General features: G+C 41.8%; 1 protein-coding gene across 2 annotated transcripts in view; it reads right to left on the bottom strand.

Annotated features, from left to right (window-relative positions):
• Positions 1-18,364, bottom strand: part of GALNT3 (polypeptide N-acetylgalactosaminyltransferase 3) — a 44,827-nt gene extending 26,463 nt beyond the window's left edge. For both annotated transcript variants that reach the window (XM_057746203.1, XM_057746202.1), the window contains exon 1: positions 18,135-18,364. The gene's annotated coding sequence lies outside the window, so the exon portion shown is untranslated. The remainder of the gene's footprint in view (positions 1-18,134) is intronic.
• Between the last annotated feature and the right edge of the window lie 3,311 nt (positions 18,365-21,675).

Raw genomic sequence — 21,675 nt, forward strand, 5'->3', positions numbered from 1 at the left:
TCTCTTTTACTCTTTCCAACAATCTTGGAAGTTTATGTTATTCCCATTTTACTGACAAACACTGAGAGTCAAATAAATGAAGGGGCTTGGACAAAGTCATTCAGTTTAAGCGGATGAGCAGTATTTCCCCAACTGTATTCCAACTCAGGTCTGATGTAAAATCCTGACATCTTCACTGAAGTTGTCTGAAATAAGGTCTTTAAGAGTCAAGAATCAATGCTGTAAGTGCAAGGAAGTAAGGGGGAAATCTAGGAGAAAAAAACTACAAATAGCCTCATACCTCAAGTGAGGTTTTCTGGAGAAATGAGTTTTAAAAAAAACTATTTTCAAAGCATGTTTTTGGAAGCAAAGATTGAGGAGGATGAGACTGTAGATTTTGACAATGGCAGGTTAAGAAACTGAGACTGCTTAGTGGTAGAGCCTACTAAAGTAGCAACATGATGCTTTGCTTTTTACAGATTATTTCCAAGGGAATAGTTTTCTTTTATCGATTGCTGATCAGTTGAAGATTCCAACACAGATCCCCCAGGGACTGTATATGACTTTTCTCTTCTTTGCTGCTAATGTACAATATCAGGCTTCCATTAATGATAAATTACACTCAACATTAAGCATCTCCATCAGGGGTCTTCAACTCTGGATACACATGAGCAGAAAGCTCTTTGAAACTGCAGTGCCTTAGGCCCCATCTCTACAGAGTTTGATTTTATTTTATTCATTTCTATTATTTATTTATTCATTTATTTTTGACAGTTGTGGCTTTTATCGAGAGGAAGGAACTCCAGCTGTTTGGATCACTATGTATTATTAAAAAGAGACTTTTAAAAAACTTTCTGTAGCTTTATTGAAGTGTACATGACACACAATAAGCTGCATATATTTAAAATATATAATTTTGTTGTTGTTTTAGGGATGGGTCCTAGGCCCTGCTCTTGTTGTTACTTTCAACTCTCCAGATAATTCTAAAGGGCAGCAAGGGTTAAGAATCACTCGTTTAGGAACAAGACTTTGGGCAAAATTAGTACCTGGTAAGAAAAGGACTGCATCTAATCAAAGGCAATCACATTATTAATGTCTAATACTCCAAAGACAGGTTTTCAAAATAGACTGGATATAAATTAACCAAGTTATTTTGACATGGAGAGATAAGATAAAATCCAAAGCAAGAATGGCCCAAAGTTTTCTGAAAAGGTTAAGGGATTAATTCCTGATATAAATAAGGCACTGAGGTTATATTCCAAATTACAATGTTGTAAAATCATTTTCAAAATATTTTATTCCCATCATAAAGACAGAAAAACTGAGACTTTGATCAATAAAAGACATATCCTATTTAATTAATGAGTAAAAGAAAACTAGGATTCTTAATTCCTATTCCTAGGAATAATACCATGTTCCTAGACCACACCACTTGAAGACCTACATAAATACAGCCAATGAAGCAGATCTCTCCTAGAACCAACTATCAACTGGATTAAATTAAAAAAAAAAACCAAAAACTCAGCACAAAGCAAGCTCAGGATATTTGCACATTAGAAATGTATTTGCACATTAGAAATGATTAGCAGACAAAAGGTTTGTTCTTCTTGCACTCTTTCTAAAATCTTTAAACCCACCCATCCAAAATGGCCAATCAGGACTTCCCAAGTGGCACAGTGGTTAAGAATCTGCCTGCCAATGCAGGGGACTCGGGTTCAATCCCTGCTCCAGGAAGATCCCACATGCTGTGGAGCAACTATGCCTGTGAGCCACAACTATTGGGCCTGTGTGCTGCAACTACTGAAGCCCACGCACCTAGAGCCTGTGCTCCGGAACGAGAGGCCACCGCAGTGAGGAGCCCGCACACCACAAAGAATAGTAGCACCCCCCCGCCCCTGCAACTAGAGAAAGCCCATGTGCAGCAAAAAGGAACCAACGCAGCCAATAAATTAGTTAATTAATTCATTTTAAAAATGGCCAATGGCTAATTATAAAATATCACATTCACAGAAGAAGAGAAGGGAATACCATGACACTAGAAAAAAATAATTAAAATTTGGAGATTTTCTAAATTCTAAATCCCTATAAATGTCTAAAGTTAGAAAACAAAATTCAGAGAACTTTTAGTCCTAAAAATATTAATATATATCTTAGAATATATGTAGACATTACAAAAAGGCATTAATAATAAACATATCCACAAAATGATACTTTGAAAAGTTAAAACAATATGCACAATTCTAATAGTCTGTGAGACTAGATTAAAATCAATGAATTGTTCTCAGGAGTAAAATATGCTTCCATCTGAACAGAAAAAAACAAAATCTCATAAATTAAAATAATCTAACTACAAAACTGTGCTTCCAGGTATCTAGATCATGGTTTCTTAAACTATAATGTGACAATAAATCATTTGGGGATATTGTTTAAACACAGGTTCAGATGGAAAAATATCAAGATAAGATCCATCATTATAGTCGTGACTGTGGCTCCTGGTGAAAAAGCACACACTGCAAGATTAGTTGTGAGTTTAATTTTAAAATTGCACCTACTGCAGTGAAATGTAGAACTTCATAACTGCACATGAGGGTAACATTTAATAAAATAAACGGACAGTGGTTCTTTCCATTTCCTGTTTCTGTATTTGCGACAATAAACCTTTACAACTCCAGGGATTTAAGGTCTGGTTCCAGTTGAATTTAATTGACACAGAGCCTAATTGGTATGTGAAACTTGCTTACAACTTGAGTTAAAGCATGCTGTAAAGAGTTAAGAACAACCACAGAAGCAAGAAATTACAAAATTACACCCTCAAATGGTAGTGTAGACTGCAGATTAATAAAAGTACACTACTGTGAATTAAAACTCATTGGGTCTTTCCTATGCATTACCATCTGGATTTCCTAATTCAATTTAAAAACAAAACGAAACAAAACTTGCCCTGATAATAAACCCTTAAGTGCATGGGCAGAAATTTTAAGTGCTCCTCGTCTGCTGGTGAAAATGCTAGGGAATGGAGGAGTGGCAGGGAGCCATTTCTGCTTGTATTTATTGGTGGAATCAAATTTCATGGTGATTTGCTAGTGTGGTTTGCTAGTTTTGATTATGTTTAAGTCCACCTTCACATCCTCGCCAACAATTCTCCTGAGCAGGAAGTAACTTCCGGATGTATGACAAAGTGATAGACACCGACATAAAGCAAACTACACTGAGACAGCCACACGTAGCAGACATACCTCACAGATCCCAGCTAAAGACCAGCTAAAGCTGCTCTGGGTCGCTAGAAAATGCTACCACCAGACAACTGAATGCATGAAACTGTCATAAAGTAGGATGACTTTTGTCATAAAGTAGGACAATTTCTGAACCTAGGTATCTTCGGGTTATGAGACAAAAAGCCTAGTGACAGGTTAGACGTCCAGCACCTGTGAGGCACAGGTTTTAATAAGGAAAAGAGCACGGCCAGACGTCCAACTTCTCAGCCACACCTGGTCAGATAAACATCTCCAGCAACTTTATCTCAGGCGATTTTGCGGGCCAGCCAATCTGTCCTTACCGTTGGGAACAAACAAATAATTATGGAGCTACACGTACCCACTGGGGTAAGCGGGCAGGTGAGGAGGGAGGGTCACATACTATCTCCTGCCGCGTGTGCACCTATGAAGGAATGCCACGTAACATACACAAGATAGACTGTATTGATGATTTAGGGCATACGAGAGAGTAGAGGAACTGCCTCTGCTGGAGTGATTTCAGCGGTTCCACAGATTGTGCACGTACCTGATTGTTTCTCCCCCAGGCAGAAGCACTGCATTTTGAAAGACGTGTCCTTCCCTTGAAACATAGTGGATGGCTTTGGGATTAGTAAGGAAACAGAAGCTACACAGCGATTTGAATAAGGAAAGTTTCATCTATTACTAAGAAAGGACTGCAGGAACAGGGAACTGGCTAGTGAAAGTCAACAAGAATGCTAAGGAACTCGGGAGTGGTTGATATAAGGGGCAGCCACCACCCCAGGAAAAACGGTCCCCTCACGAGGGCTGAGATCCAGAGATCTTAATGGAGGTGGTAGAGTATTGGCTCCCTGATGGTGCAAGAATCACCTGATGCCTCTCTGGTGACACTGCCTCTGGGGTCCTGAAAGAAGCCATTCCTAGTGAAGTGTCAAACCTTGGAATGTGCTGGGTGCTGAGGAAAACTGCTGGCTGATGGAGTTGAGGCGCTGTCCTCTGCAGGAGTCTAGGGCGCTCTCATGTGTGTCTTGGGCCAGTGTAGCTCGAGGCTTGGTGCCTGAGATGAAAGTTGGGCAGCCGGCTCCCTAGGTACCCAGTCTTTGGGGGCTCCCAGAGTGTACATGTGTAGGGCTAAAGAAAGAGTATGGGGAGTGGTGACCTAGGCTGGGAATAAGTCCATAATGTCTGTGGCTCCAGCGTACACCAGAGCCTTCCAAGTCAAGCTCTGGAGAAAGTGCAGGGGGCAGGGAGGTGCCAACACCAGAGAAAGCTGTGCCACGCAGTTACCTAGCACTGGAGAAAACCACGCAGGGCAGCAGAGGAAAAGTATGCCCAGCAAGAACGTGGCTAGTGAGCCACCCTGAGACCAGGAAGGAAAGCTCCTTCCACCTTCAGTGCCCCTCCAGTGCCCTCTACTGAAAGGCTTAAAAGCAATATTCACAGGGCCCGACTCCTTCATTACAAGCAGGCAAACAGAATGACTTTGGAGCTGAGAGACAATCAGCTGATGAGCAGCACAGTCTGCCCTTTTGATGACTCAGCCTCTTTGCCACACGTCTGAACTCCTGCACAATAACAAAATAACTCTATATTCCATCTAACAAGATGCAAGCATCCTTCTTACAAGTGAAGGGCAGACCTCAGAACGAGGAGACACAGAGTGCCCACAGCCATGGTATCCGCGGTTGTGACTTAGTGAATTACTTCTTAAATCCTGTCCCAGTCTCCCCTCACATTCTGTCACCTAAAGACTAAATTGCAACCTTACTCTCTGACAACTTCTATGTAAGATGTTTTTTAAAAAAGAAAATGGGAAGGAAAGAAGAACATTGGTAGCATATGCAAATAAACACATACATATAAAAAGCAAAGGAAAAATATGCAAAGCTACTCCAATCCTCATTTACCTAACTGGCAATGAGGCCATAACTGATATCTGTGGCGCCCTTCTTCCACGACCCACTCTGAGTTTACTTTGTCCTCTGGCATTCTGTGCTGTCAATGCTGGCAGAAAAGGCAAATTCAGATCCAGAATATTTGTGTATTTTAATGAGGATAAATCTCATGATGGAAGAAGTCAGATATAGTCAACCTGCCACCCAGTGGCTGGCTGGGGACCCTAGGCACTCAGTGTGGGTTCCTCAGTGACTAGGAACTCAGCAGTAGCACCAGCAAGGTCAAGCGTAGAAAGAAGTCCATATTGCTTAACCCATACACACGTAGCCTCCATTTCTGCCACCGTGGCCACTATTCATAGGCCCACGGAAAAAGCCTTGGCGTGGCCGGGAGAAAGGCTGACTGACATCCACAGAGTGTGTGATTTTGTTTACTTGATTATTAAGAGCAACAGATGTCTTATGGTAGGCATTCAGATGGGACGTGAATTTCCTCGGGGTTTCCCCTTCTTGAAAGGTCCATCCTCATATCTCTTCCTCAAAATTCCTTGTCACCAATCTTCCAGTCCTGTTCTTCCCAAGTCCCTGACCATACAGTTAAACCATTAGCAACTGCCCATGGCCCCACTATGTATCTTTACTTCTGGCCATCTCTCATTCCAGATATAGTTTACAAATCATATCTACCATTCAAAATTCTGCCTACTGGCAGAATATGCCTTCTCCTCTGTCCTTCACACTCATGACTAGGGCTGTAGTGCTGCAGCTGTCTACTCCTGAACGTCACCAGCATATCCTGCAGACTCCTCTGTAAACCAGGCTTCCATCAACTAAACTAAGGAAATGCTCAAGAGGCCACAGGCACAGGGTGAAGGAAAAGAGGCAATGCAATAGGAGTTGTAATCGAAGGAGTCTGAGTCATTTGCTCACACAGCTTTCCAGATCCACCCAAGCTCTGTCTCTTACATACTACTGGGCAGGCCTCCCCCAAAATATGCCTCAATGGCATATTACTTTGAATTAAAGTTACTTAAGGAACATCCAATGCAAGTGGGACACTTTGACCCTTCTGTCTCCCAGAAAGCAGGAAATAAATCTCTCATGTGAAATGTGCACTCCCTGCATCTGGAGGTAGAAGGATACCCTTGTTGCCAGAGATAGGGAATTTGGGGCCAAGAAGCCTATATTAAAAAAAAAAAAAAAACTACTATGTTACTTCTTTAATTTACTACTCCAAGCCCAACTGCTGCATAGATTCTTCATTAATTAAGCACCCAAAGCCCAAGTTTCTTTGTCCTGTCAATTCCTCACTAATTTGTTGTTTCTTTGTCTAAAAAGTATAAAAGCTGCCTGCTCTGGCCACTTCTTAGGTCCCATTTTCTATGACAACTCCGTGAGCATGAATTAAAATGTGTTTCTTTCATTCTTGTTAATCTTTTATTCTGTTGATCTCCAGCCACAGAACTCAAGAGGGGTAGAGGGGGCAGTTCCCCCTTCCCCTTTGCCACTTGATGACAGACTGCTGCTGGACATGGCCAACCTTATGGCCAGGTAGGTCAGACAACACCCAGTTAAGGATGAGAAGCTCGGTCCCCAGGATAAAATGACTCTCCATCATGTATTCAGGACCTACCTGGTAGCAAGCCAAAAGCTGTGTGTCAAAGGGTGAATAGTTACCTGAAGAAGTCAGAGGTTGACTTCAATATCTCACAGATCTGCACTGTGATTCTGCTATTGGTGCTTGCCAGAGGCCCTGTACAGCATCCCTATTTGCTACAGACACTTAGAGAATCGTTGAATCTGCTAGACCATAAAGCCAAAGTGGTAGCACAGAATGCACTGTGTCCTGGACTTGCTGCACAGCCTTCTCTAAAGTACTTGCTACTTTCTGCTCATTGGAAACAATCAACATAATATCATCAATAGGAAACCAGTGTGATGTTTTGTGAAATGTTGGGATGATTAAGATTTCTAGATTAGAAGAACTAACCTGGCCCTGAGGCAAAACTCTGACAATACACAGTTGGCCCTGCTAAATAAAAGCAAATTGCTTTTAAAGAGGAGATAGACGAGTATGTGTAACTGATTCACTTTGCTGTACAGCAGAAACTAACACTACATTGTAAAGGAACTATACTCCAATAAAAATTAATTAAAAAAAAAAAAAAGCAAATCGCTTTTGGCAGTCCTGGAAAATTGATCAAGTCCATTTTTGCACACCAAAAGCCAGGGGCTGTGTTGGTTTGATCAAGTAAAGATATTATAGCTGGGTCAGTTGATCCCTGGACAACACAGGTTTGAACTTCATGAGTCCTCTTAACACGTGTATTTTTTCAATAGTAAATACCACAGTATTATGCGATCCTTGGTTGGCCGAATCTGCACGTGCAGAACTGCCAATATGGAGAAACTGCACAGTTGGAGGGCCAACTATAAATTATATTCGGATTTTCAACTGCTTGGAGGCTTGGTGCCCCAAACCCCTGCATCGTTCAAAGGTCCACTGTACAGTGTTTGGAATCAACCAACAGTTAGGTGTACGATAGTCCAGCCATTGTCTGAGATCCATCCAACGTCTGCACAGGCCAAATAAGTGAGGGACATGGAGACGTGACACATATCACACGTCTTATTTTAAATCTTTGATGGTGGCATTAGCCTCAACCATTCCGTCCAGGATATGGCATTACTTCTGATCTACTATCTTAGAAGGGAGACGCTCTAAGGTATTCCACTTAGCTCTCCTACCACAATAGTCCTAGATTCGTGATTGAGAGAGCCAATATAGGGATTCTGCCAGTTATCTCGTATGTCTACTCCAACTATATCTTAAGGCACTGGGGGAATTAGCACAGGGCGGATCTTCTGACCACCTGAGTGAGTTAGGCTTGAGCTAAGACCCCATCTATTCCTTGGCCACTTTACGTCCCCATTTTGACTGGTGGACCATAAGGATAGTTTGGGTCCTCAGGAATAAAGTATGAAAGGTCTGATTATTTCCTGTTCCCCAAAGTACAGGAACAAATGGCTGCAGGTACCTTTAGGTAAGGCTTAGAGGGAGGTTTATGATGTACGGTTGAGGCAGTGAGGCAGTCTTTTTCCTCAAAAGGAACTAGCCTCCACTTCCACCAAACGGCTCTGGACCTGTGAACTGACTTTGGTTTGGAAACTGGATGAAAGGTCATGACGCTCATCTATGGCACCTAAAGTCAACTTTTTCACTACCAGACCTAGAGTTCTTCCTGTTACATACACAAAGTGATACTGTCGTACTGCCACCTGTTTCATTCATGAGCTACCACGAGAAGTCTGCTGATGAATTTACCTTAGGCTTTACCCACAGAACCACCTGTGGGCCAATGCCTTCTGATTACCCCTGTGTTCCTGCTTTCCATTACCGTACAGGGAACCCACTCCACTCTTGGTGGTGAAGTGCTGCCACTGGGTTTCTGCTATTGTGGGATTCCACCACCTCCACTGAAATCAGGGAGCCAATTTCAGTGGGCTACCAAGGAGAGCAGCTACAGATTTTTTTCACTGATGCAGGAGCGCCCCTCATCGTTTTCCTCAATACCTTAGTGAAGGAAGTGTGTCCTGGGCCTTGTCATGCAATATAGTTGGAAGACGGGTGTGCCAGTTGCATACAATAAATCCAGTCAAACATTCCTTTTTTTGAAGGAGTCCCAAAATTCACGAGTAGTAGCATGTTTACCCACTCATTCTCCTTTTGGGGCCTCAGAGTATTAAGGGACAGGGGAGCAGAGGAGTAAGACTGCTTGCTCAGTTGATATCACTTTGCAGTCACCTTTCTCCAGGTTTATGCCAACTCACTTAGCAAATACTTGTTCTCCACCTCTCAACTTGCATTCCCCTCTAGAGAGTGTTAGCAAACTTTCTGAGGAAGGCCAAACAGTAGATATGTTTTGCTCTGTGGGCCATGCGGTCTCTATTGCAACCGCTCAACTCTATTTTTATGATGCAAAATCAGCTACAGACAACCCATAAATGAAAGGGCATAGCTGCTCCTAGTAAAATTTTGTTTACAAAAACAGGTGGTAGACTGAATTTGGCCCAAGGGCTGTAGCTTGCCAGCCCCTCAGTCTAGAAATTCAAAAAGACTTCCATCTCAACATTTATATATTTCCCTTACTTACCCGTTCTCCATTACCTGCCACATCCCCAGATGTAAAACAAAACAAAACAAAACAAAATAAATTCTCCACAAATCGGTAACATTATTTTTTTAGTTATGCATAAAAGCAACGTCTGCCTTTAAAATGAGGCTAGACACGTGCCTAATTTGAAGCACACAACATCCTTCCACTGATCTGGTTACCATCTGAAATTTCTGCATTACCCACTCCTCATGGTTACAGCATGAAAAGACCCTTTTAATATATGTTTCTGTTGGAAATAAACCAATGTCAGCCTAAACGTTAATTCTGCTTTCAACAGCTGACCTCAAGTAGGGTAATTTTCATCAGGACCATACCTAGACAATTACCACACACTGAGGTATGCCAAGCTCCACATAGAGAAGGGAGGGGTACCAAATTCTGTGGGATTTGTACTTAATTCTTCAGGCAAAGGGGAGAGGCCTTAATGGATTTTAAACAGGGTGATGACCTATCAGAGCTGAAATTTAGAATGATTGTCCTTGAAGCTGTGCTGAATATGGGTTTTGGGGGAACCAGAGAGGAGGCTGGAGGTGATCAGGAGACTGTTAAGAGTAATCCAGGTGAGAGACGAGAAGAAGAGGTGTGGAGGCTTGGGATGTGATCTGGAAGGTAGAGTTAGCTGAATTCAACAAATAAATCAATGTGGAGGCTGGGAAGGTTGTTAAATTGTGAAGTGTGTTAAAGATGGGTTCTTGACTGGTTGAAAAAGACCAGCTCATGACATGCTCTCTGCTCTGGATTACCTGCAGAGGTAGACCTGGAGCTAAAATAATGCAGCAAGAGGCCATGAACACTAAAGGAGATGATGACAAAATTCAAAAAGATGGGTCATATCTGAAAAACCAAAGGTCATGGTCAAAAGCTCAAAGAAAACAATTTGCATTAGAAACCTCTGCACTATTAACCGTCCTCCAGAAGGGACCACTTACTACCAGGTGTTCTTTTACCGTTTACTCATCCCATTTGATGCAGACTTATCAAACATGCAAGGTCTCACACTACTCCAGTCTCTGTCAAGGTATCAATCAGGTGTGAGAATAACTTCTAGAAATTTATCCTACAGATATGCTAGTACTCAAGTGAAAGGACAACCTATAAGCTTGCACATTAAAGCATTTTTTTTTAATATCAAAAGGTTGAAACAGCCTACCACTCCACCAAAAGGGAACTAGATAAATAATGATAGAGTCATATGATGGAATAGTAAGCCAAGTTAAAAACTAAGAAGCAACTTTATATGCTGATATGATGTTAGTTCCACAATACAGTTAAAATTTTTTAAAAAAGGCAAGATTTACCTGCATTTCAAAAACAGAGAAAATATATACAAATTGTTTTCACTTAAAAAAAAAAGTATTGGCTGTCTCAAGAGAGGGAAATTGGGCATAGAGGGCAACAGTGAAAGGAAAGGGGCTACTGAGATGTGTGTTCCATCCACGTCAGGGAGTAAGTAAACAACAGAAGTCATCGTATCTAAGAAATACGGACTCCGTCAGAAATGTCAGCAAAGAAACATCCCAAACAACGGCTGTGGAACAAGGCTAGAAAGCAACAGTCCAGACAGAAACAAAAGGACAGAGAACTCCGGGAAGGGACTCACGCATCTGATAGGTGTGATTATGTGGGAAAATCTTACTGAGAAAGTGTTCGATTACATAGAAATAAATTCATATGTGGAAAAACTAAGCACATTCTTTTTACTTAAGTGAGTTTATTACTAACTCCAAGATTTTAAAAAATTCTACAAGTAACCATGTTCGTAACACACCTGCTTGACTCAGTAGTGAACAAGATTTACACAATAATAAATACCTACTAAGATGCAAACAAAATGTGAGAATTATTCTGTGACATCTATTGGGAAGTCAAGAAAGGGAGGGCAAGGGGTATGTGTGTGAGAAAGCTTAATATTTATCTACCATAATGGGCAGTCAGTAGGTAATATCAAATATTGATACATTAAGAAATAACATTGTATGCATAACACAGAGAGATCAACTCCATGATGGGTGAGATGACCTAGAGAGGTGGGATAGGGAAGGTGGGAGGGAGGCTCAAGAGGGAGGGAGATGGGGATATATATATAAATGCAGCAGATTCACTTTGTTGTATAGCAGAAACTAGCACAACAGTGTAAAGCAATTATACTCCAATAAAGAGCTGAAAAAAAGAAAAGAAATAGTGTAAGCATATTATTTCAAAAGGTAAATATGGGAAGAAACATTAAAAAGAGGTGAACGCAGCTGTCTTTGCCTAGCAGTACTGGAGGAGATGATGGCTGAGTGCATTGCTGTTGCTATTGCTGCTGTAAAATGTTCAATAATCCTACTTAATCTTATTTACATATAAGTCAGGTGGAACTACAGAATTTGGAATGAGATTGCTTAGATCTGAATCTTGGCTCTGACATTGCACTAGCCTTGTAGATAGAGGCAAATTACTTACTCTTTCAATTTTCCTGTCTCTAAAGTAGCGGAAAAATAATATACACCTCACAGAGCAGCTTTGAAAATTAAATGATTAATTCATGTAAGTTGCTTAAAATATGCCTGGCACATAACTGCTCAGCAGTAAAATAGTAACTAAGGACTAATATTTATTAAGACAATAAATATTAACTACTGTTACTTGAAAAAAGTATAAAGGCATTAACAACTAAAATCTATTTTTTAAACATATGAGCCACATACTAAAGTCTGCTCCTTTTGTGAGGAAACTTTCTTTTTCTTTTTCTTTTTTTTTAAGCTAATACTCCAGGTACTAAGTAGGACTTTCTTTCTTTCGGCTACAATCTTCACTTCAATCCATAGTTAGAAGAGGGGAAAATGAGACCCATGAAAAATTCCAGTTATAGTGAGAGGTTAAATTGGAATCTGAAGGTAAATTTTAGCTAGATAGGCCAAAAGGGGAGAGAAGAGAGTTCTAGGCAGGGAGAATGACACAGAGACCGAGAGGCACAAGCTAGAACAGAGAGTGATGATGAGAGAGGTGTGCTCTGGACAGGAACTAAATCATGCCAGGCCTTCAGGCCACGTTGAGGAGTCTGACTTATCCTGAGGCAATGAAGGGCTTTAGGCAGGCGGTAACAAGATCAAATACTTTGAGAAGATCCCTCTGGGTGCAGTGTGAAAAATCAGCTAGAAAGAAGTCCAGACAGGCAATAGGGAGGACATTTGGAAAGTCCAGGCAAAAGATGATGATGGTGCTTGGAAGAGAGAAAAGTAAATGGATGTGAGAAATACTAATGAAGAGGTTAAAGTGACCGAAGTTGCAGAAGGGAGGCTCCTAGGAAGGAATCGTTTGCCTTTTTTTTTCTTTTTTTTAATTTTTATTTAGTCTAATTAAATTATGTTCTTTAAGCAAAAGCTGACCTCCTAAACTTCTCACCAATACTAACATACTCAATTGCAGAATACTGCAAAAAAAAAGCTGCAAGACATTTCAATCACGAAGTAAACTTTTTACTTCTAAATGGTAAAACCCAGATCTTGAAACAGAACCAAAAGGCACAAAAATAACACTGAATTCAAAGGAATGAGATGGAAACAACAGCAACCTAAAGTAAATAGCCTAATTAAGTACAGTGAAACAAGTTTCCTACTTCCCGATTTCTGCAGTCGCTGCCCATAAAAAAAATGCAAATATACTGCCTGCCCAATGCCTCTCCCCTCCCTGTGCCACCTTTACTCTAATATTTTTACTCCACAGTAGTCCTAGAGGAAAGAGAAATTTTACATGCTTTACACATAATCTAAAAGTTGTGTGTATGTACACAGGTGAAAAAGCAGACTGTACTATAGCACATATGTAAGGCACGTGATAAAAAGACACCTCACCCAGATCAGGTGTACCTGGAGGTTTGCTGGTCGGGGTGTTCAGCGATCTAAGTGAGGTGAGACCTCAGCTGACTCTTAAGAACCAGAAAAGTTAAAGGGGTAAAGATAAGAGGAAAGGTGCTCTCAGCAGTGCAGAGTAACAACAACAACAGAAAAAAACCAATGAAATCTGTTGTTGGAATAAAAAATGTTGGTTTATGGAGTATAAATCCATAGTTAAACAAGGGTCATATCCTGTGGGACCATTTTAAGGGCCATAGTTTCTCGATCCTGTGAGCTATGAAAAGTTATTACTTGACTTGAAGCAGAGGAGGAAAAAGTTCAGGTTTACATTTTTAAAGAGATCATCACCTCAGGGGTTCTGCTGAGGATGGATTTGAGCTTAACACTATCCACTGAGAGATCAGGTAGCATGTGACTGTGGTACCCAAGTCAAAAGTTGATGAGACCCTGAAGTAGGGCAGTAGAAGTAGGAGAGGAATTTGGGGGAAGAAAAAATAGGTGGAAAGCCTTAAGCAGATTCAGTGATTGACAGCTATGGAAGCCAAGAAAAGAGTTAAAAATGACCTCTGGATTTCTGGCATGATACCTGGACGGTGGTACAGATCCATTATAATGCATTCTACAAAATCCCAGGAGGCTAATGTGTTTCAAAATTCAGAATATTTTGGATGTTAGAAAGAAGATATGGTTTACACACCCTCTATAACAGTGTACCCCCCAGCAAAACACATCCACCAAGCAAAGTAGATGATAAACAGCTTCCTGACAATTCACTCAGGTTTTACAGTAAATGTATTCAAGTTTTGCTGAAAAATGAGTTAACCAAAGAAATCTTTGTTAGCAGAGATTTTTTGGTTTTGGAATTGTGGATAAGAAACAGTAAATGTACTAAACTCATAAATAAAATACAGGAGGTAAAACAGGTTGTTTTTTTGGGGTTGTTGCTGTTGTTGATGTTGTTTTGATGGGATGAAGGTTCTGGTTTACACATGTATAATCTCAGGTAATTATGACATCTTAAAGATGTCCAGCAGGCAATGGGATAGATGAGATGAGCAAACTAGTTTGGACAGTTTGAAGCTGAAACAATTATAGGGAAAAATGCGCACTTGGGAAAACAATCTCTATTTAGTGCCAAAAACATGAGCCCAACCCAGAGAATGACTGAAGGAGATTTCATCTAATTGCCAGTAGTCACTAATGACCTAGAATTCAGAGTTCTACTTGTCTCTGCTTTGCCATAAGTTAGTGCACTTTGGTCTTTTGCCTTTGCTGGGCACTGATTTGAATTCATTGTTGTTATTGGCAGTGTATTAATTGTGTTAAGAGTACCCAAATTATATAAAACTAATTATTCTGATACTAACCAGATGCATAATTAGATAGGTGACCGAAATATTTCCTTCTCAATCAGATTTTATAATTATAAAAGATCTAGCATACCAAATGTATTTTTACACTTTATGGACCAGAAGATTGAATATGTCTGAAGATGATCTGGGCACTGATCATTTCCAAAATATTAAATACATTAATTTTTTTTTTTGAAGAAAATTTCCTTTTACCAGGAATCTGAAGGCAGGTTAAAATTAAAAGCGTCTATGGAAGGCTTAATCATTCAATCAGAGCTTCCAAGCCTACATCCCTACAGGTCCTTTAGGGACCTAATCTAATTTCTCAATTTCCCAATCTAGTCTTTTTTGGGGAGTAAGCAGTATGATTCCTACAATATATCTTATATTTGTTTCATAGTAAAAGAAATATATTAACAGACTACAAACCAAATAATAAACTTGCCTGTTTACTCTAATAATTTTTTTCAGACTCCACCCAGAATTATAACTCAGCCATAAAATTCAGAATAGAGCTGGACAGCATTCTTCGTCTTTCTCAAATTTTCACTTGATAATAGTTAGCCACAAAATCCCTTCAGAAAAACCTTTCCAGTTTTTCCTATCCCCAAACATGCTACTAATATGCTGAGAACCCATTTAAGATACAATAAAGTACAATAAGGTTTCACGTAGTTCCTGATGTTTGAGAGATTTAGTCTAGCACCAGGTCCTAGAGTCTCAAGCCCTCCAATAAATGTTTAACAATGATTACAGTATACATTTATCTATTTTTAAAAGTACAGTTAGATTTTCTTTCCTGTGAATGCATGGGTGTGTGTGTGCGTGTATCTGTGTCTGTGTATGCATAAGACACAGCAAACTGGTAAAAAAATCAGGCTTAAAACAATGTAAATTCAATAGGATGCCACTATTTTTATTGTAGGTTCCAGCCCATTTGTGGTTATAAAATCAATGCAGTCTTTTTAAGACCAATATTTTTGAAAAGTAAAAGAGAACATCCATGTTGTAAGGTTAAGTATTGTTTTGTAAACCTTGTGTCATTTATATACACACATACTTGAGCGTATTGTGTTGAGGACTAGAATGCATTTCTGAGGACTGCAGTCCAAAAAAAAAAAAAAAAAAAAACCAGTGATGTTAAGGAAGTGTGCTTGCCAACCAGAAATCTAGAGTGTTGCAAATGGAAGGATGACCCTGGGTTGTTGCCTCATAAAATATACTTTAAGCCAATATAATAAAAGATGAGAAGACTAAATTATGTTGTCTGGGTTGACTCAAAAAATTAACTGTGGCTCTGAAATACCCAAAAAAGGATTAAAAATCTCAATCCACATGGCATCTTCAATACACATATGATCCACACTGAGAGGTAAAGCTTGATGGCCTCACTCAGTCTCCCTGGAGTCAGGCGTCATCTGAACAAGTGGAAGTTAGGGTAAGTCAGAGCTGGACAAAGAACAATTGACTATTCTGTAATTACAAAGGCCTTACAAACTATATGAAAGACAAAAAGATAAACATCGTATGATAAATGAGAACGTGGGTGGTGAAAAGTACATATAACATGAGTCTCGAGTCGAGCCACTCAGATAATAATGCCATGTCTACCCCTAGCTTGCTCAGTGAACTTAAGTTAGAACCTCTCTCTCAGTTTCAGTTTATCACAAATTGGATAGGTGGGCTGGATATCCAAAATGAGAAGGGATCCTAAGAATGCTGGGGGTAGAAGAGAGTCCTGATTTAAGCCCACATTATCTTAATCTAGGGAAGTATTATTTTTCCTATGTTACAGATAGTTTAACTGAGACACACTGTTACTCTAGCTAATGCGAATATGTTACATTTCTCCCTAGAATTAAGAGTAAAGATAATCAAATAACATCTGGCCCAATAATCAATGAAGATTAAATTAATACCCTACACTCAGAGAGCAATACCTATATCTAATTTTTAAATAGTATATAGCACATGTATCTCTCCGTATGGAGACAAGATTAAGAGAGCAGGTGAGGCTCCCTTAAGAAAAGCACAAAGCACTGGTTAAAGGTATCATTAATAATTATATCCTATTGTGCTGTGGTTGGCTTCTTAACTTTAATTGCATCTTAAAAAAAAAAAAAACAACTATATATGTTTCCTAAGGCATTTTATGTTGTGTGCAATTTAAAATACATTTTTAAAAAATTAGCAAAGACAGAACTAAACAAATCTAGGCAGTGAGATTACCATTTATTGTTAACATTTCTATGTAAAAATGCTAGTTAAAGCAATGCAAAAAGAAAAATGCTTGGTACAAACTGTTCAGAATGTTTCAACTAATATGCAAACCTCAGATATTAAAAGTTAAATTTAAGGAAATCTATTTGTAGGGGATCACTTTAACCTCATGTATTTTAGCCACAAACTCAAAGAAAAAAACGTATACAGTAAAAGCAGCAACAGATTTTCCCACAACCAGAAATTCTCAAACAAATGCAGCAACTTTCTGATTTTTTTAACAACACAATTTGAGTTTAAATGGCTCCATTACATAGTATCACTTTTACAGCAAGCCACGTTCACTTACTAAGGTCTTCTGAAAACCAGAAAAATTGGTAACTCCATGGAGTTCTAAAAACAGAAATAGTTATTTGATAAATTTGAAGTGAAGTGTTTGGATGAATTTTTGAGAGAGAAGGAAGTGCTTTGATGGGCTTTGAAAGAAAAGGAAATAAAAGTCTAAGGTAAGCACCAGTTTCACCCTCAATTCTGAGGCTTCAGAGAAGCCTAATTAGGCAGGGAAAGGAATTCGGCCCTGGCACACCCGGGTTCAGACGTGGCAGGTTCCTGAAACAAAGTTTTTTTGAACCTTTGAGTCATCTCCCACAGGCAGACCAAGCCTCGATGGGCAGGTCGTTAAGTCAACAGGTCCTTTAATGAGATGGTGTGCGGTCGGTGAGTGGCAGTTGGATTTCCTCCTGCCGCGGAGAAAATAACTTCTCCATCAAACCGGAAAGTGGGCGCAGCTCTGGCTTAGGGAGCGCACCCGGAAAAGTGCAGAGACCAAACAGAGAGAGAGAAGGATGTCCGCGTCCCGACCACAGAGCGCCTTCCAAACCACTCGGAAACCATCTGCATGGCTGGGGCGGCCGCGGTTTCCAGCCTAGGACTGTCTGGGGTCCGGCTGGGAAAGTTGCCTGGCCGGGCCGTGCCCTCCCCGCCGCGGGCTCGCCCCTCCGGCACCCGCGCCGGGGCGCGAGGGGACCAGCAACCTGCCGGCCCGAGGGGGAGCGCGGCCACCTCGTGCCCCTCCCACCCCACCCACCCCACCCACTCCGCGACCCTCGCAGGGACCAGCTCCGCGCCCCCCGCACTTCGGGTCGGGTCCGGCTCTTCCGGAGCCCCCTCACAGAGGCCGACGGGGGGCACCGCGGGTGACAGGGGCGACAGGGCCCCCCCCCCCAGAGCGCCACCTCCCCCCGGGGCTCGGGCGCCCCTTTCGGCCTCTCCCGAGGGGCAACTGAAACATCGCTCTCGAGACCATCTCCAACCGGCCCCCGGGCCCGGCCGCGTCTCCCCGACGCGTGAGCCTCCGCCTGCGTCCGACCCCCCACCCCGACGCTGCCCGGGGCATCGGGTCCCCCGCCGCGACCCGAGCGCCGGCCGGCCGCCTTACCTGGCGAGCGGGCAGCGCGGAGCCGGGCGGCGGGCAGCGGCGGCCGGGCGGGCGCGGGACGGGGGCCGGGCGCCAGGTGCAGGTGGCGGCGGCGGCGGCGGCGGCGGCTCGGGCTGCTGTCGCTACAGTTGCGGCTCCGTCCGGCTCCTCCTCCGCCGCCGCCTCCCGCCTTCCCGCTGGGCCCCCGGCGTTGCCAGGAGAGGCCGAACCGAGGCTGCGCTTCCTCTCGGAGTCCCCCAGGTGCGCTCCCGCCTGCGACGTGGGCGGGGGCGAGGCCCAGGTCCCGCGCCTGCGCGCCGGCCTCCCGCCCCGCCCCGGCCGCACCTGAGCGCGCCAGGTGAGGACCGCGGGGCGCGCGGGGCGAGCGGGGCGAGGGCGCCGGCCGGGTGCGGGCGTGGCCGCCGCGCGGCTTCTGTGGCCGCCGGCGGCCAGGCTGCTTCTCCGCGTGCCGCGAGCCTCCGCGCGCCCCGCCCTGGGGAGCCCTGCGCTGACCTGGTGGCGGGCGTCCCCCTGGAACCAGAACACCGTCCGGGTCCTTAGGGAACCGGAGGGTCTAGAGTTCCCTCACACCCGCGTCCCTTTCTCTGCGTCTTGCCACAATGACGGGGTGCGCTTGCTGCCCCCAAATCGGGGGGCCCCGTGCCTCCGAGGACCCCCTCATGACGGCAGCGACGGTTTGCTCGTAGGGTGTCCGCGAGCAGGGTCCAGCCGCGTCTGCCACCACTTAGGTTCGTGAGCTACTGGGTGAGCTTCCTTCCCATGCAGGCTTGATTTCATCACTTGACTCGCTTCAGCGCAGCTAGTGGTTTCCGTTTCTGCAAGCGCGCGCTCCGGTAGGGGTGCCTCAAGTCCAAAGGGGGAGGCTCCTTCTTCCAAAGAAGAGCCTCTGGTATTTGGCAGAGCCTCGCGGATTTGGGGGCGCACCACCCTTTCCTGGGTTGCTATCGAAAAGCAAACCCATTCCCAGATGAGAGGAAAAGCAGCGACAGTAGAGGAGAGCCTGCTGTCCTTGTTTGAAAAGACACTGTGGTTTCCTGGAGAGGGCTTGCTTCTCCTGCAGGTTTGCTAAACCCAGCATCTACGGGGAAGGTGAGAACGCAGACTCCAGGGAGATAGTGGGGTTTGCCGTGGTCTCTAAGACAAAAAAAAAAAAAAGAAAGAAAGAAAGAAAGAAAAGAAAAAAAGAAAATGAATTCCTTTCTGTTTCAGTCCTTCTGCTGTTCTGAACAAACATTGACACACCCAAAACCAGGACTGAAATGACCTTTCTCCTTTCCTGTGAACTTGTTCATTTACTTGGCTCTATCTTCAATGTACATAGGAATACAAATAGAAAATTAGCTGCAAACGTTTTAGTGGCATGCCTGATTACATGTTGGCAGATTTTCTATAAAGTTTAGCTGTGGCCTGCCTCGTGCATTTTGACACATACTCTTATGGTTCCTATTTATTTATAGTATAGTAGTGTTTTGTGTGACCTAAATAAAGTTGTCTTAGAAGTACTGGTTAGTACAGTATCAACAGATGTAGATTTTAGGACTTGGCTAGTCTGACATTGGTTTTAGCATCTACAGTACCATTTTATATGACACTCATGAACTGAATTTAAAACTTTAGTTAGTTGTTTGTTTTGTATATTATGGTTACTTTGCAAGCATCAAGGAACTATTATGTGTTTATGACACTGTAATATCAGTACTTACCTGCAATTTTTAAGATCTCCCTCTCTTCCCCTCAAAAGTTCAGGAGCTACTTATGTGCATTACCATACCAGCTTGGTAGTATTTGTCCTTAGAGACAGAGCTAAAAACACCACCTAAACTCCACACCACCCTCCTCCTTTTTAAAAAATTCTGTCACTTTCTTTGTTGTCTTCTTTTAAATGGAGATTAGAGTGTTAGTCTGTGGGAAATTTGGGAGAAATCCTAAATGTATAACAAAGGAGTCTGTCTCTCTTGTACTACTCATCCTTAAGTGAGGCAGGAGCCAAAGACTATCAGATTTTTGATGTTCCACCAAGCAAAGAGCGAGAATTTTCACTGACAGAGCAGAACAGTGCAGATGAATATAGAATAGCAATCTGGAATCCAAGGACTGAAATACATTGACGGGAAGACTAGTAAAGTCAAATCATAACTGAAAAAGAGAATCTAGGGGAGACCTATAAAAAGAGAGAGCCAGCAAATAGGACCAGAATGCTACATGAGTGAAAAAAGAACAGAAAAAATTAGAAAAATCAGAAATAACTAAAAATTGACTGTCAGTTTTACAATGATGACAGATAATTTAAATAAGGCAAGTAATATTGCTGTGTCTGGCATACTTATTAGCATTATATGTACTATTTCATTTCATTCTGAAAGCAAAGTCTTAAAATTAATGCAAGTTATTTACTTAACCATAAAATTAAAATGCTGCAGGCCCAGAGAAAAATATTGTTATGCTGAAATGTTGAATGTCCTAAACGCAATCAGATGAAGGGTTTTTGAAAGTATCATCCTATTCAAAATTATGGAATAAAGAATTTGTTTTATGAAGGGGAAATTAGTATTTCATCATAAAATAAAACCCAGAAGACTCTGTGTAGATATGCTGCTCAGAAACAAGCTTATTTTAATACTACATGCTTGGCATAAAATGGCAGTTAAGATAGAAAACCAAGCAGATTTTACACAGGAAGGAAGACAGACATTCTCTCTCCCCCCCCACCACCCCCCAACAGGAAAACACACACATACAGAGGACTAACCACAAAATGCTCATTTATATAGCCTTAAAACAATACTCAGTGTTTACTAATTTCTGTTAACATGCAAATGAATGCCAAGACCAGTATCGGACACTCAGTAGGTACTCAATAAATATTTGTTAAATGAATAAATAGATTGATTACATACCATGAAAAAAACTAAAATGCACAGTGTCTAGAGCAGAGTACAAGTCCAAAGAATGCTTTAACCAAACAGTATGGAGAAATAATCTGGGCAAGTAAGAGTAACGGACTAGGAATCTGAGGGACAAACTTGTAATAACAATAGTTACCATTTATCACATACTTATGTTTCATAAGGCACTATGCAAAGACACTTACACTCCTATGAGTTACTTACTTCCGGACTTACATTTTTCTCTTCCACAAAATAAGATAATGCTATACTGTGATTGCCAAATTCTTTACACACTGATTCGTGTAAATGCTCTGATAATTGTCAGAAGAAAAAAAAAATACCTCTAGATAAAGGAATAATAATGGAAAACAAATATGAAGATATGTACATTACTTAACTGCGATTGAAATTTTATTTCAAAAAAATTTTTATATTATGTAACTAGTGAAATTGTTCAGATCCATTAAGTCCAACTTTAAATGTTTTGGATTTGTTGTTTAATTTATGGTTCCCCAGGGTTTAGCAACTTTAGTTTGACACATACTGCCTGATTTAACCTTTAAAAACAATTTTGCCTTATGTGAGAACTGGAGTCTCCAGTTCAGGATCTCAAAGTCAAATTGAGAGTTTTGGCTCAAAGACTAAACAGATTG

The sequence above is a fragment of the Hippopotamus amphibius genome, chromosome 8, assembly GCF_030028045.1.
Source record: "Hippopotamus amphibius kiboko isolate mHipAmp2 chromosome 8, mHipAmp2.hap2, whole genome shotgun sequence".
Lineage (NCBI taxonomy): Eukaryota > Metazoa > Chordata > Mammalia > Artiodactyla > Hippopotamidae > Hippopotamus > Hippopotamus amphibius.